General features: G+C 41.7%; 1 protein-coding gene and 1 long non-coding RNA gene across 2 annotated transcripts in view; one reads left to right on the top strand and one right to left on the bottom strand.

The window, feature by feature from the left end:
- Positions 1 to 16,794, top strand: part of LOC310649938 (vomeronasal type-2 receptor 26-like) — a gene marked incomplete at both ends in the record, with an annotated part of 482,094 nt that overhangs the window by 194,746 nt on the left and 270,554 nt on the right. The window lies entirely within an intron of this gene.
- On the bottom strand, positions 9,538 to 14,887 carry LOC310649444. Its single transcript, XR_014494231.1, has 3 exons — positions 14,824 to 14,887; positions 14,582 to 14,733; positions 9,538 to 9,647 (listed from the first exon to the last, which is right to left on the bottom strand). It is a non-coding gene; the product is annotated as an uncharacterized lncRNA (long non-coding RNA).

Consider the following 16,794-nt stretch of genomic DNA (forward strand, 5'->3'; position numbering starts at 1 on the left):
AAGGAAGGAAGGAAGGAAGGAAGGAAGGAAGGAAGGAAGGAAGGAAGGACGATTTAAAAAATACAGAAAAAAGACTGAAAAGAAGCAGAAAAAGGAAGCTTTTTATTTCTTCTGCAGCAAATATAAGTACATTTGGAATATTAACTCTTACTTTATGATTAGAAAAAGCTCATGTTTTTCTACTATCCATTTTTTTCACCAAAACCACAAATCATGATTGTGTGCTTTTCTGTTTCTGAGGTTTTCGCGGGTGTTTGTATGTAGATCTTTGGTCATTCGGGTTTTTCCCCACGTAGAATTATTTTATTCATTTTTTTTATTTTAATTCCATTTATATCCCGCCCTTCTCCGAAGACTCAGGGCGGCTTACAAGCTTAGCAGTAGCCTTCATTCTATGTATATGCCTGCTTATTAGGGCTTTCACACACACACACCCAAGCGGCATTATTACAAAGTCAGCTTAATTGCCCCCAACAATCTGGGTCCTCATTTTACCTACCTCGGAAGGATGGGAGGCTGAGTCAACCTTGAGCCTGGTGGGACTCGAACCTGCACTAATTGCAGGCAGCTGGTGTTACTTAAGGAGGCATTAGCCCACTGCTCCACCAAGGCTCTTGGAGGTATCAGGGCGACATTTCGACGAAATCTCATCCATCATCCTCAGGCTGGTGGCTTCAGCTTCGTTGTTCTGGGAGAAGTGTTCTTCTTCGTTCTTCTCCCAGAAGAATGAAGCTGAAGCCACCAGACTGAGGGTGACAGATGAGATTTCGTCGAAACGTCGCCCTGATACCTCCAATTCTACATGGGAAAAAACCCGAATGACCAAAGATCTACATATATATATGTGTGTGTGCGTGTGCGTGTGTGTGTGTTTGTGTGTGTGAATTACTACATATAAAAAGAAGACTTTATGACTTTTTTCTATTTGCCTTTTCCCTGAAAATCTTCTAGATAAATGTCTATATCATTATCCATAGGTTTTTTAAGCTCCTTTGCATGCCCACCAAAGTTGATAAAATGTCCCTCTACGTTGTTTTCATTTCATCAAAGATTTGAATCAACTGGACGTTTTTTTTCTGGTGACGAAAACCAATAAACATTTTCTGCTTCACAGGGAGGATTATAACCTCCTGGGATGTGTAATTTCCTTGAGAGATTTTTTGGGGAACAATTACAGAAATAACAGGCAAGGATAACACCTTCAAAATGTATCTACGTATCTATTTAGAACTGACCTATTCCCTGCCCAAACCGAAATGAGTGCACAGGCCATGGAATTTGGTGTGACAACATTGTCCCCTAGTATCAAAGATGAGAAGATGACATATCTTCCTAATTCTCTAAACAAATTATTTAGTGTCACTGAGTTTTTAGGTTTTGTCAGTAAGCTCAATGCAGTCTGTTTCTTTGCAAGTTGAATTGCTATCTTATTATTGTAACCATGGTGAGTGTCACATGTTCAGCCATGTATTTTGTTTGGTTTTATATTTATTACTGTGTGCGCATGTCCAAAGCAAAAGTTACTTTCTTTTTTTCTTTCCTTTGTGCTCTCTGGGAGATAGACATGCAGGCACGAGTCTTTCTGTGGTTTTTTACAAGTTTCTTTGTAATTAAAAGGTTAATAGTAGAATATATGCTTTGGTTTTCTTTCTTTCACCTGCTGTTTATCATGGGGTTTGTTTACTCTTCTGACATTTAGGTCCAAATGTTTCTTCAATAAGTGAATGAATGCTCATTTTGGATATTTATAATCCTGAAGTTTCATTTCCAGACTTCTGCCATGATACTAAATGAGAATATTCCATTCCAGTCTATCAAGATTCTCAGTCATCCAGGTCATGGTTGTCCAAAATGTGTTTTTTTCATTTGGCAACTGGACTTTCTTTTTTTTCTCTTTGGAGATGTTTCACATCTCATCCAAGAAGTTTCTTCCGTTGCCTGATGAAAAAGCACCTTTGGGATTTCATTCCAATCCCCCCCCCCTCTGAAGTCAGATCACCTTGCGAACAGGAAAGGTGCCACTGGAATTTTTGAAGCTGTTTTCTTATATTTTCATTTTCTTCTTCCTGGCAAACTTTTTAGCTGCATAACCAGAATAAAAGGCATTGTAAAATTCTCAATCTATGGTGATGATTCCTCATTGGCGAATCCAGAATCTCAGGCTGAATTGAGTTGCAGAGATGCCCTGAAGGAAGGAAGGTTGTTTTTTTTTTTTTTTTTTTTTTGTTAAGCTTCAAATTCACTTCTTCTCACTGTGTCACTTATGCAATAATAGACTGCCGTGTCCTCTGGTTTGAGGCTGTTCATTTGCAAATACAGCTGTCTTTTGGCATCGTCCCTGGAGATGGTGAAGCGCCCTTTGACTTTGCCTGAGTACTTAATGCCAGATGAACCTGGATTTATCTCTACAACCCATTCCAGGCCTTTCCCTGGAGCTTGTCTCACCCAGTTCATCCAGGAGGCGCTGAAGGTCAATCCAGAGTCTTGGCAGGAGAGAAGCAGGGACCCTCCAGGTCTTCTCACATCCCCTCCAGACTCCACCAATTGGACATCAGCTTTGACACCTAAAAATAAAGTTTTTTTCAATAACATCTCCTGTAAATAAGAGCAGCAAATGGAAGAAGATCCTATATCAGGGGTAGGCAACCTTGGCTCTTTCATGACTCATGGACTTCAACTCCCAGAATTCCTCAGTCAGCATAGCTGACTCAGGAATTCTGGGAGTTGAAGTCCATGAGTCATAAAAGAGCCGAGGCTGCCTACCCTTGTCCTTTATAAAGTGAAACTTTACCCATGAGGAATGCTTGTAAAGATAACAAGTTCAGCCATAAGATCATTTTCGATCCTTTGAACAAATGGAGGGAAGTTAATAGAAAAGGATTTGGAGAAAATGCACAAACTTTGTACTGTGGTGTGTCGCTGGAAAGGGGAAACCAACTGTTGCCTTTAAAGGGGAAATTGTGCCTTGATTTACATATCAGCTGAAACAAAAGACTTCCTCACTGCAGTGACTTCTGTTGTCCACACTCTCTGCACAGTTGATTTTTCAAGTCCAAAGGAAAAAATGAAGGCAGCTTTTGTAAAGGAATAATTAAAACAAAGACTTGCAAAAGTTCACCACTTCTCAACAGTGATTCAAGGGAACAAAGGATGGACAAGCAAAAAGAACATTTGAAAGACACATGTTAAAAAAACAACATGAAAACAGCAGCATGTTTGAATCCAGGAAAGATTTCATACATTTTTTCCCTTTTGAAGAATTTTTTTAAAAAATGAATGCCGAGTAAGGTCATTTTTCTTTTGGAGGCTCTTTTGCTATTTTGTGTGGGGTTTTTATAAGTTGTTAGCTATCCAGAGTTGATTTGCCATAAAAAATTGAATTTATAAGCATGGGAAGAAAATTAGTAATAACAATTAAAATTGAATTTGAAATAAAAAAAGGAATAATAGTGATAACAGTCGGTAGAAAAATGTTACCAAAACTGTATGTTGAAAAAATAATAACAATAAACTGCTTTGTGGAAGGAAGGAAGGAAGGAAGGAAGGAAGGAAGGAAGGAAGGAAGGAAGGAAGGAAGGAAGGAAGTAGAGTTAGGGAAGGAGGGAAGTTAAAAATGTAGAAAACAGGCAGAAAAGAAACAGAAAGAGAAATGGCAACAGGATGTATTCTTTCTAGGATCCAATATGGGTCATTCACCCAGACCAGAGGTTTAGTCTTCCAAGCTTTCAGACTGGAGCCCATGCTCAGGAAACTTTTCTCTAGTAGAGTGTGCGTTTTGTACTATTCTGGGTGGGGTATTTATATGGTGCCTGTTTGTGCTATTTAGTTGTTGATTGGAGTGTTGATGTCTGGATATTAACTTGTTGGCTGCTGTTTCCTTGTGTCTGTGAAACTTCCCCCCCCTTGTTAGTCAACAGGATTGCTGATTTACCACCAGCCTTTCAAATACTTAAGCGGCGAAGGCTTGACAGCACAAAGAATCAACAGCCAACAACTTAATAGCCTGCCATCAACGCCCCAATCAGCAACTATATAGCTCATGCAACAGGGACCATATGAATACCACACACAGGGAGTAACATAAAGCACACACTCTGGGGGGAACAATTCTCTGACGATAGGGTCCACCATGAGTCCAGAAGCTCAGAAGGTTAAACTTCTGACCCCTGTGAGTGACCAAGAATGGATCCTGCAATATTAATCTGGGACCTTCATTCAGGAGGGTGTTGTGGGACAATATTGCCCCCTAGTGTCAAAAGTGAGGAGAGGACCCATCTTCCTAAATCTCCAAAGAAATCATTTTGGTCCAGATGTTCCTCAATATTTGTATGGTCAGTTGGATATTTAGAAAGATTACCCTAAAGTTTCATTTCCAGAGTTCTGCCATGACATTAAAACATAAAGACGTTCCGATCTATTAGAAGTCTTCTAGGAGAGGACAATTTGCCTTGGTGCCACCCAGTTGTGGAGAGAGAGCTTGTGGTATCAGAGGATTGAAGGCATATTAATGTAGAAAGAATGTAGAAAGAAATTCCTGACAGTTAGAACAATTAACCAGTGGAACAACCTGCCTCCAGAAGCTGTGAATGCTCCAACACTGGAAGTTTTTAAGAAGAGACTGGACAGCCATTTATCCAAAATGGTAGAGGGTTTCCTGCCTGAGCAGTGGGTTGGGCTAGATGACCTCCAAGATCCCTTTCAACATTATTGTTGTTGTTGTTGTTGTTATTGTTGTTGTTGTTATATACTACAGGTGAAAATATAAATGATTAACTGTATGTTTTTCCTTTTGATACAAAATATTTATGAAGGGTTGTCTAATCAAAGACATTAGTTTAAATTCTCTGCAGTTTCCATCATCTTTACCATTAATCCCTCCTTTGTGGGTAGTGTCCAGTGTTTCCATTTTTAAGCATGTAATAGTCTCCCTGTAGCTTTCGTGTGTAAAAGGAGAGCTTCACGACTTTTTTCTAGTTGCTTATCTAATAGTCCCAAAAGAAAAGTCTCTGCCTTCAACTATAGCTTAATTCTCAAACTTTTCTGGGTTAGTGCACATACCTACAGTATATCCTTTTATTTTTATTTTATTTTATTTTATTTGCATGCCCACCAAACCTGATAGAAATTTTCCTCGATGTTGTTTACATTTCCATCAAAGATTTGAACTATCTAGACTGTTGTTGTTATTGCTGTTGGTTTTTTCGGGTGACAAAAACCAACGATGCATATCATTTTATAAAAATTCTCTCCTTCACAGTGGAGATTGTTGCCTCCTAAGATGTGGAATTTTCTTGAGAGATTTTCAGGGAACAGTTGTAGGAAGAACAACCAATGATTGCTCCTCCAAAATGAGGCATTATCTATATAATTTATTTATTCCTTGCCCAAATCCCAGCCGGTTCATAGGCCATGGAATTTGGCGTGACAACATTGCCCCCCCCACACACACACACTGTCAAAGATTATGAGAGGACACATCTTCCTAATTCTCCAAAGAAATACTTTTGCTCCACATGTTTCCTCAACTTGTGAATGGCAGTTTGGATATTTAGATGGATTATCTTGAAGTTTCAATTCCAAACTTCTGCCATGATACTAAAGTAGAATACTCCATTCCAGGATCTCCCTGTGGAGTGAGAATTACAAATATAGCTCTTTGTACTCACCAGAAAAATTCAGTTTCTTCTATATTTAGCAGAGGACATCTGTTGTCAACTCAGGCATGGCTTCATGCTGTGGGTTGAAGCCTCTTGAGATGTTTAGTTTTCTTTCAGTGTATTCTAAAAACCAAACAACAACAACAAAAAAACTAGTCATTCCATTTAAAGTGTTTCTTGGTGTCAGATTTTATTATCTTGGATGAGGGATTCCTATTTATATTCCCAAATGCAATAAAATCATGGAATAATGTTTCAAGAAGGACCACCAAGGTTATGTAGACCAAACCATCCCTAAACAGCCAGATCTCCTCTGTTCACCTTTAACTTGACAGATTTTGGGAAGATTTCTCCCTTCATCCTTGCTTGATAATGAGGTTGATAATGAGATGGAGTGGCATACAAATTAAAAATAAAATAAAATAATAAATAAAATCAGCTTGGAGAACTGCTCATGGGACAAGAAGGTTTTTGACAGGCTTCAGATTCATTTCCTCTCGCTGTGTCTCGTGCACAGTAATAGACAGCTGAATCCTCTGGTTTAAGGTTGTTCATTTGCAGATACACCCGAGTGTGGGAATCATCCCTGGACATGGTGAACCGTCCCTTGACTTTATCTCGGTAGTAAGCAGTAGGAGGTGAGCCTGTAGTTATGCGGCCCACCCATTCCAGGTCTTTCCCTGGATACTGTCTCAACCAGTTCATCCAGAAGACATTGAAGTTGAAACCAGAAGTTTGGCATAAGAGAGTGAGGGACTGTCCAGGTCTTCTAACATCTCCTCCGGATTCCACCACCTGGACATCAGATTGGACGGCTAAAACGAAAGGAGTTTCAGTGAACTCTCCTATGGACAAGAATTAAAATGGAATAAGCTGAATAGGGAAGAAAAAAATATTACCTCTGAGGACAGTGAGTAAGAACAACAGGTTTTTCCACAGGGTCATTTTTGCTTCCTCTAATGAATGGAGGGGAATTGCTAGAAAAGGGTTTTTTATTGTTATTATTATTTAGCCATACTCTAAATAAATAGATAGACAAGAATTAAGGGAAGGGTTTAGATTTTGTGTAGCCTGAAAAGGGAAATCTGGTGGCTCCTTTAAAGGGCAAATTGTACCCTGATTTACATATTGCTTGGGTTAAAACAGACCCATTCACTTTTTAAAGATGTCTTTCCACAGACTTTAAATGCATGATTTTTAAATGATGTTCCAATCATAAAAAATAAAAGAAAAAGAAAAACTGATGCCAGTTTTCATGCTTTGTTTTCATTTTCATATGAGTAGATAGGTTTTATAAAACCCAGCTGAAGGCCTAGGACTGGGGTGACGGCACGTGTGCCCACAGAGAGGGCTCTGTGTGCCACCTGTGGCATGCGTGCCATAGGTTCACCACCATGGACCTAGAGGCAAACAAAGTCATTACTAAAAGCCAACATGGATTTGTCAAAAACAGATCATGCCAGACAAACTTTATTGCATTCTTTGACCAAGTGATAAAACTAGTGGACCAGAGGAATGCTGTAGATACAATTTACTTGGACTTCAATAAGGCATTTGATAAAGTAGATCACAACCTACTACTTGATAAGATAGAAAAATGTGGGTTAGATAGCATCACCACCAGATGGATTCATAGCTGGCTGACTGGCCGTACTCAGCCTGTGGTCCTCAATGGAACCGCATCTACATAGAGGGAAGTGTGTAGTGGGGTGCCCCAGGGCTCTGTTCTGGGCCCAGTGCTCTTCAACATCTTCATCAATAATTTGGACAAGGGGATAGATGAGTAACTCATCAAATTTGCAGATGACACCAAGCTGACAGGAACAGCCAACACTCCAGAAGACAGGCTTAAGATACAGGAGGATCTGGACATGCTTGAACATTGGGTGCTATCTAACAAATGTTGTGATTCTTTACCAGCCCGTTTTTCTGGCAGCTGAGTCTGAGGACTTAGAGGAGTAGGAGGGGCCTGGAGTGACATCATAGTCAGAGGAAGGCTCTGAGGAGCTCCAAGACTTACAGTCTGATGAGGAGCCTGGCCCCCTCTACTCATGCTCAGGGGGAGAGACAGCTGTTCTGGGAGTCTGATGGGGATATTGATAACTCACAGGTGGGCGATATCCAGGATGCTCATAAATGCCAGCAAGAAAATAGAGCAAGAGAGAGGAATGCAATGGGGCGTCTCCAAAGGCAAAGGAGCAGGCATTAGGAAACCCATGCCTTGGGAAGGTGTGGAAGGTGCTGGTTGCTGAAGGCAATTATTTGGGTAAAGAATTGAGTTGCTGTGAACTGTGTTTGTTTTCCTCAGAACTGTGAGTAATAAAAGGCGTTTGGCTTGTTCCTGTGGTTTCTGCCTTGATTGGAAGAGGGGTTTCTCCTTGTGAACTTAACAAGGACTCAGATAGGCTGGGACAGAACAACAAAATAAAATTCAATGGTGAAAAAAAGTAAGGTTCTACATTTTGGGCAAGAAAAACCAAAGGCACAGGTATAGTATAGATGGTCCCTTTCTCAATAGTAGTGTTATGTATCCAGGTGCAGGCATCTGCATAGCAACAGCCACCAGGGGGTGTGGCCTGGACGGTTTTGGCAGGAAACCTAGTTTTGGCGGGAAACCTAGGGCCAACCCCATTGGCTGGCCACCTGCCTGGCTAGGTAGCCTTGGTGGAGCAGTGGGCTAATGCCTCCTTAAGTAACACCAGCTGCCTGCAATTAGTGCAGGTTCGCATCCCACCAGGCTCAAGGTTGACTCAGCCTTCCATCCTTCCGAGGTAGGTAAAATGAGGACCCAGATTGTTGGGGGCAATAAGCTGACTTTGTAATAATGCCGCTTGGGGTGTGTGTGAAAGCCCTAATAAGCAGGCATATACATAGAATGAAGGCTACTGCTAAGCTTGTAAGCCGCCCTGAGTCTTCGGAGAAGGGCGGGATATAAATGGAATTAAAATAAATAAATAAATAAATAAAAATAAATGATTCTCTGTGTATTATCAAAAATATTTTGTTTCCTCTAAGTTATCTGTCATAAAGCCAGATAGGGTTTTCCAATAAGGATTTTGGTGCCTTGAGAAACTGAATTATTTTGAAATCCATTAAGAGAAACTTTAAAACCTTGTGGGTTGGTGTATGTTATTTGTCTCCATAATGTTCTAACTGTTTAAATGTTCAATGAGCATGATAATATAATCCCTTCATTTTGTTCTCATTTTCAGCAAAGGTTTGAAATGTCTAGACAGTTTCTCTGGTGACAAAACCAACAATAAATTATTTGATGAAAACTCTCCGCTTCCCAGTGCACACTGTACCATCCTGAGATGTGAAATTTTCTTGAGATATTTTCAGAGAATTATTACGGAAATAAAATAAAAAACGTATCTGGCCTCCAGAATATCTAATTACAGTTCTTTTACTCCCTACCTCACCCCTGCACACAGAATGGGATTTCATGTAGCAACATTGCCCCCCCCAGTGTCAAAAATGAGGAGGGGAAACATGTTCCTAATTCTCCAAGGATTGTGTTTTAGTGGAGGAGTTTCCTCAATATGTGAATGACAGTTTGGATATTTGGAAGGTTCACCCTGAAGATTCATTTCCAGACTTCTGCTGTGATATTAAAGGATCACCTTGTAAACAGGGAAGATGAAACAGGAATTTTTAAGCCATTTTCATCTCACTATATTTTCTTACAGCAAACTCTCTGATACCCAGAATAAAACATCTTGAAGTTCTCTCGAGACAGAGATCAATCCTCATTGACTAGTTCAGTCAAGTTGAAGAACTCCTCGGAAGAAAGGAAGGTTCTTGTCTGGCTTCAGATTCACTTCCTCTCACTGTGTCTCTTGCACAGTAATAGACAGCCGTGTCTTCAGCTTTGAGGCGGCTCATTTGCAGATACAGCTGGCTTTTGGCATTGTCCCTGGAGATAGTGAAGCGTCCCTTCACTTTGTCTGAGTAGTAGATTTCTTGAGAATCATAGCGTATTGTTGCCACCTGTTTGGTTCAGGTAGACAAGGACTCAGAGTGGTTCACAATGAAAGAGTTTATTCAATACACATAAGTCAACTGTCAACTGTCAAATGTTTCAAGCTTTTATAGTAGAACTGTTTAAAATGTAACCAATCATCAATCACTATTTTCCCGCTTCTTTGCTACTTTAACCAATGGTTGCACCCGAATCTCCCGCTTCAAGAACCTACTTTTGCAACCTGCTATTTTACATGTTTGCAACTATTTACAGACACAACACCCCTTACCCCCCAGTTGTTGTTATTTATTGACATAGTCCCTTAAATATTTGAGTGGCCTATGGACCCTTGAAGGATATCTCTTGCTTTGGATACCTAAGTCATTTCTATCAGATTGTCTGTTTGGCTGGCTTACTCTGGTGGGCCTGGACTCTTGGCTAACTGGCTCAGATGCTTCTCTGTTAACAATTTGTGGTTGTTGTTGTGTTTGATGATCACCTATTGCCGGCCTACTCAGAGGGGGCAGTTCCCAATCAATTTGACTGTGTTGTTGTTGGTTAGCTGTGGACGGGCTGTTTTGCATTTCTGCTTCCCCACTAGCTGGCATGTTGTTATCAATAAGCCCTGATGCAATGTTTCCCCCGTGTATACTTTGATCCCCCTCAACTGGCATACAGCCAATAGTTCTCTTCCTTAGCTGATCTATGTGTCTTTTGCTAACCCTATTCCCTTCCCCCTCAATAGTGTAAGACAAGGGACCCAATATCTCAGTGACCACCCCTGGGATCCATTTGTCCCCTTGTGCATAATTCCTGGCCCAGATTAGATCCCCAATTTTGAATGATCTGTTTGGAATGTCCAGTTCCGCACTTGATGGAAGTCTGTCAGGATGTAACCTGTCCAGTTTGGTGGTTAATCTCTTCCCCCACCTCATTTCAGCTGGGCTTTTACCAGTAGCCGTGCATGGGGTCGTATGTTGGGTCAGCAAGAATTCGGCCAGTCTTTGGTGCCAGTCGCCACGGATGATTCTCTTTAATACGTCTTTAGTGGTCCTCACATTTCGTTCAGCCAAGCCGTTGGTGGACGGGTGGAAAGGTGCTGATGTTGTGTGTTTAATCGAGTTGGCCCTGAGGAAATCCTGGAATTCAACAGAGGTGAATTGGGGCCCATTATCTGACACAATTACATCAGGTAACCCGTGAGTGGCAAAGAGGCCCCTTAAAACTTGTATTGTTTTACCAGAAGTCATTGAACTGACGGGTACTACCTCTAGCCATCTAGAGAAACTGTCCACTACTACAAGAAAGGTTAACCCCTGGAAAGGTCCAGCAAAATCAATATGAATCCTGGACCAAGGATTCCTGGCTAACTCCCACTTATGAGTACGTGTGTGTTGCAGCTCAGGCCTAGAACGTTGACACAAATAGCAATTAGAAACACATTCTTCAATGTCTTTGTCAAGTCCTGGCCACCACAAGTGGCTCCTAGCCAATGCCTTCATACGTACTATTCCAGGGTGCCCCTCGTGTAGTTCTAATAAAATTGTAGGTCTGTGGATCTCAGGAATGACAACACGGTTTCCCCACAGAACACATCCCAAATGAGATGACAGTTCATCCTTTCTTCTAAAATAAGGAATGTACTTGGCATCCGGGTTAGTACTTGGCCACCCACTAAGGACCCAGGCCATAATTCTCTTTAGGATATGGTCATTATTTGTTGCCACAGCTATATCTTTAGCGGTTAAAGGCCAGTCAGGAATGTCCTGTAAAGACATTATTTGTCCCACAGGGGCAGGGTCTTCCTCAGTGATATTTAATGGCAGTCTGCTAAGGGAGTCAGCATGTCCCATGTCCTTGCCCGGTCTGTGTTGGAGAGAGAATGAATATGCTGAGAGGAAAATTGACCACCTCAGCATTCTGGGTGACATTATTTGGGGTGTCTGTTTATCCGTGGTAAACAGTCCCAATAGGGGTTTATGGTCAGTGAGTATAGTAAAGTTCCTACCATAAAGGTAATCGTGGAACTTTTTTACTCCTGCCACGATTGCTAATGCTTCCCTATCTATCTGTGCGTAATTACGCTCTGCTTTAGTCAGCGTCCTGGAATAATATGCGATTGGCTTTTGAACACCTTGGTTGTCCAAGTGGCTGATAACAGCCCCCACACCATAAGGTGAAGCATCGCACGCTAAATAAATTGGTTTATTTTCAATAAAATGGGTTACTGTTGATTGGCTGGAAAGAATGTCTTTTAATGTTTGGAAACTAACTCTATGTTTGTTAAGCCACTGCCACGGGGTCTTTTTATCTAAAAGTCTATGGAGAGGTTCTGCTATGGCAGCTTTGTGTGGCACAAATGTATGGTAAAAATTTACTAAGCCAAGGAAGGCTTGTAATTCAGCCTTGTTTTTTGGTTCTGGTGCCAATTTAATTGCCTTGATTTTATCAGGGTAGGATGAATTCCATTTTTGTCTATCCTAAATCCTAGAAATTCAGTGGACTTAACCCCAATGCAACATTTTTCCTTTTTTAATTTCAGTCCAGCCCTCCTAAATCTTTCCAATACCTGTTCCAGCCGCTCTGCTAATATTTCTTCATTTTTTCCAGCTATCAAGACATCATCAAAATAAGGGCATACACCAGGTATGCCCTTTAAGGTCCTCTCCATCACTTCTTGAAAGATGCCTGGAGCTGCTGCAATACCAAATTGCAGTCTGTGGACTCGGAACGCCCCCTTGTGGGTAACTATCGTCTGAGCTTCTGCAGCCTCTTCAGAAACAGTTAATTGCAAATACGCCTGCGCCAAGTCTAACTTGGCAAACATGGCGCCGTCCTGTATTGTGGCGAGGACCTGCTTCACCGTCGGGACCGGGTAAGCATGTTTTTTCATTCCCAGGTTCAGGGTGGCTTTGTAGTCAGCGCAGATCCTCACATCCCCGTTAGGTTTAAGGGGTGTGACGATCGGCGTTTCCCACAAACCTCCCTCGATTGGTTCTAATACGCCTTGGCCTACAAGCTTGTCGAGCTCGGCCTCGATTTTTTGCTTCAGGGCGAAAGGCACCCGTCGGGCCTTAAGCCTGATGGGTTTAACCGACGGGTCTAGATTAAATTTAATTGGGGCCCCTTTGTATTTACCTAGAGACCCATCGAATACGTCTGCGAATTCATTGCAGACTGATTCGAGGGTCTTATTTTTAATAACTGTATTTATTCCCCCAATCCAAATGCCCAGGGCAGGGAACCAGTTAAGGCCAATTAGACTAGTCCTCTGGCCCTCAGTAACTATTAAATCTAAAACTCCTTTAAACCCCTTAAATTTAACACTAAGGGTAATCTTCCCTTTAATCTTTATTGGGGTTTTTTGAAAATCGGTTAATTGGATTTTGGTTGAACTAAGTGGAATTTTTCTGCCACTTATTTGTTCAATCCTTTCCAGGGTTTCACTAGATATTATGGACACTGAGGCCCCTGAATCTATTTCCATTTTGCAAGGAACCCCTTGCAAATGGACTATGATTTTTAATTTTCCTTCCGGAAAATTATTATTTTTCCCTTTCCTACTATGATTGACTCGCGCCACCTCCCCGCGGTTCAGAACTTTAGCCCTCGGTCTAGGGATCTCTTTGCCACTATAGTAAGGGGTTACCTTACCTTCGGGCCAAACATCGACTTCATGAAGGTGATTGTCGCGTGCACGACTCCTGCAGATGGCTTGGATGGGGCCGGTCTTCCCACACGATCTACATTTGGCGGTCCGGAATCTGTAAGTGGCGCGGGGATGGTTGCCCCCGCAGCTGCCACACCGGTTGTTGTTGTCACGCGGTCTCGTTGTGGAGTCTCTCCATGGTCGTTGGGCCACTGTCGTTTGTTATTGCGGTGTTGCGGGTTGGAATCGGCGGTTCGGTTCAGGCCCCTCGCTTCGGGATGGTTTTGGCGCCATTTTCCCAAATCGTCTGGAGACTTCAGCGATGTCATCTTCCCATTGCTGGTCCACCTCCCCGCAGTCCACAAAGCCTTCTTGGTTGATTTCGGCAGATGCGGCCATGCTACTACGGGGGGGGGTCGCGATACCCGGTGGATTCGTACGTTAATAGTTCATCCAGCACTTCTTGCAAATTGCCGGTGGGCTTGGCGATTATTCTATTTTGTAGCTGCTCGTCTCGCAAGCCCAGTACTACTCGGTCCCGAATTCTGATTTCCAAGTTGTCATACTTGCATCGTACTGCGGCTTCCCTGACGGCAGCAACAAATTTTTGAATTGATTCGCCCGGTCTCTGGTTTCTTTTTTCAAAAATACGACGCCAAAAGAGTTCGGATCTCCTAGGTGTGAAATGTACTTTTAGTTTAGCTAACAGGTCGGCATACGGAACACTAGAGACCGGCTGTGGTTGACAAAGTCCTACAGCGATCCGATATACTGGTGTGCCGCAAATTGTCAGTAACGCTGCCGCCTTTTTCCGGTCGTCCGTTATCCCGTTCACAAGCAGGAACCCTTCGACCTGTCCTATATATTCTTCCCAGTCCTCTGGGAAGTTTGGGTCAAATTCTTTTAAGGACCCGATTTGCGCCATTCGGAGGATTTTTTTTATTCCGCCGCGGCCGCTTGGTTGACTGTGACTTCTTTCAAATTTGCCGCCTTTGCGCAGCTGTTCCGCCGAACCTTCTCTGGTCTTCCGTCTATCCCACCTTCGTCGCCAATTGTTTGGTTCAGGTAGACAAGGACTCAGAGTGGTTCACAATGAAAGAGTTTATTCAATACACATAAGTCAACTGTCAACTGTCAAATGTTTCAAGCTTTTATAGTAGAACTGTTTAAAATGTAACCAATCATCAATCGCTATTTTCCCGCTTCTTTGCTACTTTAACCAATGGTTGCACCCGAATCTCCCGCTTCAAGAACCTACTTTTGCAACCTGCTATTTTACATGTTTGCAACTATTTACAGACACAACACCACCCATTCCAGTCCATTCCCAGGAGCCTGCCTCACCCAATGCATCCAAAAGCTATTGAAGGTGAATCCAGAGGTTTGGCAGGAGAGGCGGAGGGACCCTCCAGGTCTTCGCACATCCCCTCCAGACTCCACCAACTGGACCTGAGACTGAACTCCTAAAAGAAAGTTGTTATTTTTTTTTATGAGATCTCCTGCATAGAGCAACAGAACATGGAATTAAACTCTACGTAACGGAAAACAATTACCTTTGAGGATTACTAGTAAGGACATAATGTTTAGCCACATTTTTGCTCGCTCTAACCAGTGGAAGGATTCGGGAAATAGCACAAGGTTTATGTTGGTGGGAGTTGTCTGAAAAGGGAAACAATGGGGCTCCTTTAAGGGGGAAATTGTGTCTTGATTTACATATCTGTTAGGATAAAAGAGCCACTCGGTGCATTGACTAATATATGTCAGTGAACATAACTTGCATGTGCATTTTGCAGTTAACATTCCAATCCTAAGAAAAGGGTTGGGACCCAATTTTTCCCCCTTGAGTTAATAGTAGAAAAAAGCCAATTTGTTGTACATTAACTAAAAGAAACAACTGAAAATATTCAGCCCTTCTCAAAATGATTCAAGGTAATATAGAATAAACTTACTTACATATTACAGATCATATAAAAAGGAGAGAACATCAGAGTTAGAATGTTTGCTTACATAATTGGTTCCTTAACTTTTGTTTATTTTATGGAACATCCCAAATACATCAAGTGGCAGTTAAGCTTCAAGGAACACTTTGAATGCTAGACTAGGTTTGTCCCACTCAACTCAGAAACTTAAGTCACAGTGTGGCCAAATACAATCCCTCTATTCAACAGAATGACAAATAATTACTGATAAAAAATAAATAAATGATAAATAAATAATCATATGAAGTGTTAATAACACTTTACAATCCCTTCGTAAGGCCACACTTGGAATTATTATTTCCAGTTTTGGTCACTACAATGTAAAAAAGATGTTGAGACTCTAGAAAGAGTGTGAAGAAAAGCAACAAAGATGATTAGGGGGACTGGAGGCTAAAACATATAAGGAATGGTTGCAAGAATTGGGTATGCCTACCTTAATGTAAAGAAGGACTAGGGGATGACATGATAGTAGTATTCCAATATCTCAGGGGTTGCCACAAAGAAGAGGAAGTCAAGCTATTCTCCAAAGCACCTGAAGGCAGGACAAGAAGCAATGGATGGAAACTAATAAAAGAGAGAAGCATCCTAGAACTAAGGAGAATTTTCCTGACAGTGAGAACAATTAATCAATGGAACAACCTGCCTCCAGAAGCTGTGAATGTTTCAGCACTGGAAGTTTTTAAGATTTCTGTTAAATTTAAAGATGGAGGAAGAACATGTAAAAGAAACAATGATAATATGGGCAAAGAATTTTGGATATAATATAGAATTAGAAGAGTGTCAAAAATTATGGGAAAGAAATATTAAATTAACTAAAGCAGTGCAATATAAAGAAAACTTATACAAAATGTTTTACAGATGGCATATGACCCCACTTTATCCCCTATCCCTATAATATACCCTATAATACACCACACACACACACACACACTTGACAAATATTTAACACACACACACACAATATATATATTGCTCAAAAAATAAAGGGAGCACTTAAACAACACAATGTACTGTATTTAATTGTAGGATGTATTATTTTTCTATATCTATCTCTCTATCTCTCTATCTCTCTATATCTATATCTATATCTATATTTATTTAGTTATTTAGTTGCATTTGTATACCGCCCTTTCCCTGAGGACTCAGGGCGGTTTACAGGGAATTAAAAAATCCAACATACAAAAGTTAAAACCATATTAAAAAATATTAAATTGACCCTGTACACAATTAAAACCCCAATTAAAAAATTTCTCCTCAGCCTGGGCCCGAGAGCTCAAAGAGCCAGGTCTTCAGGCCCCGGCGGAATGATCGGAGGTCGGGGGCAGTTCTCAGCTCCACCGGCAGCTGGTTCCAGAGGGCAGGCGCCCCCACCTGAGAAGGCCCTATCCCTGGGTGTCACCCCGCCGGCAATCTCTCACCGGCGGAACCCTGAGCAGACCCTCCCTGTGGGAGCGCACTGGGCGAAGGGCGTTTGATGCCGGCAGCAGGTGTTCCCCTCAAATAACCCGGACCCAGGCCATGTAGGGCTTTATAGGTGATAACCAG

Source organism: Vipera ursinii (genome assembly GCF_947247035.1).
Source record: "Vipera ursinii genome assembly, chromosome: Z".
Taxonomy (NCBI): domain Eukaryota; kingdom Metazoa; phylum Chordata; class Lepidosauria; order Squamata; family Viperidae; genus Vipera; species Vipera ursinii.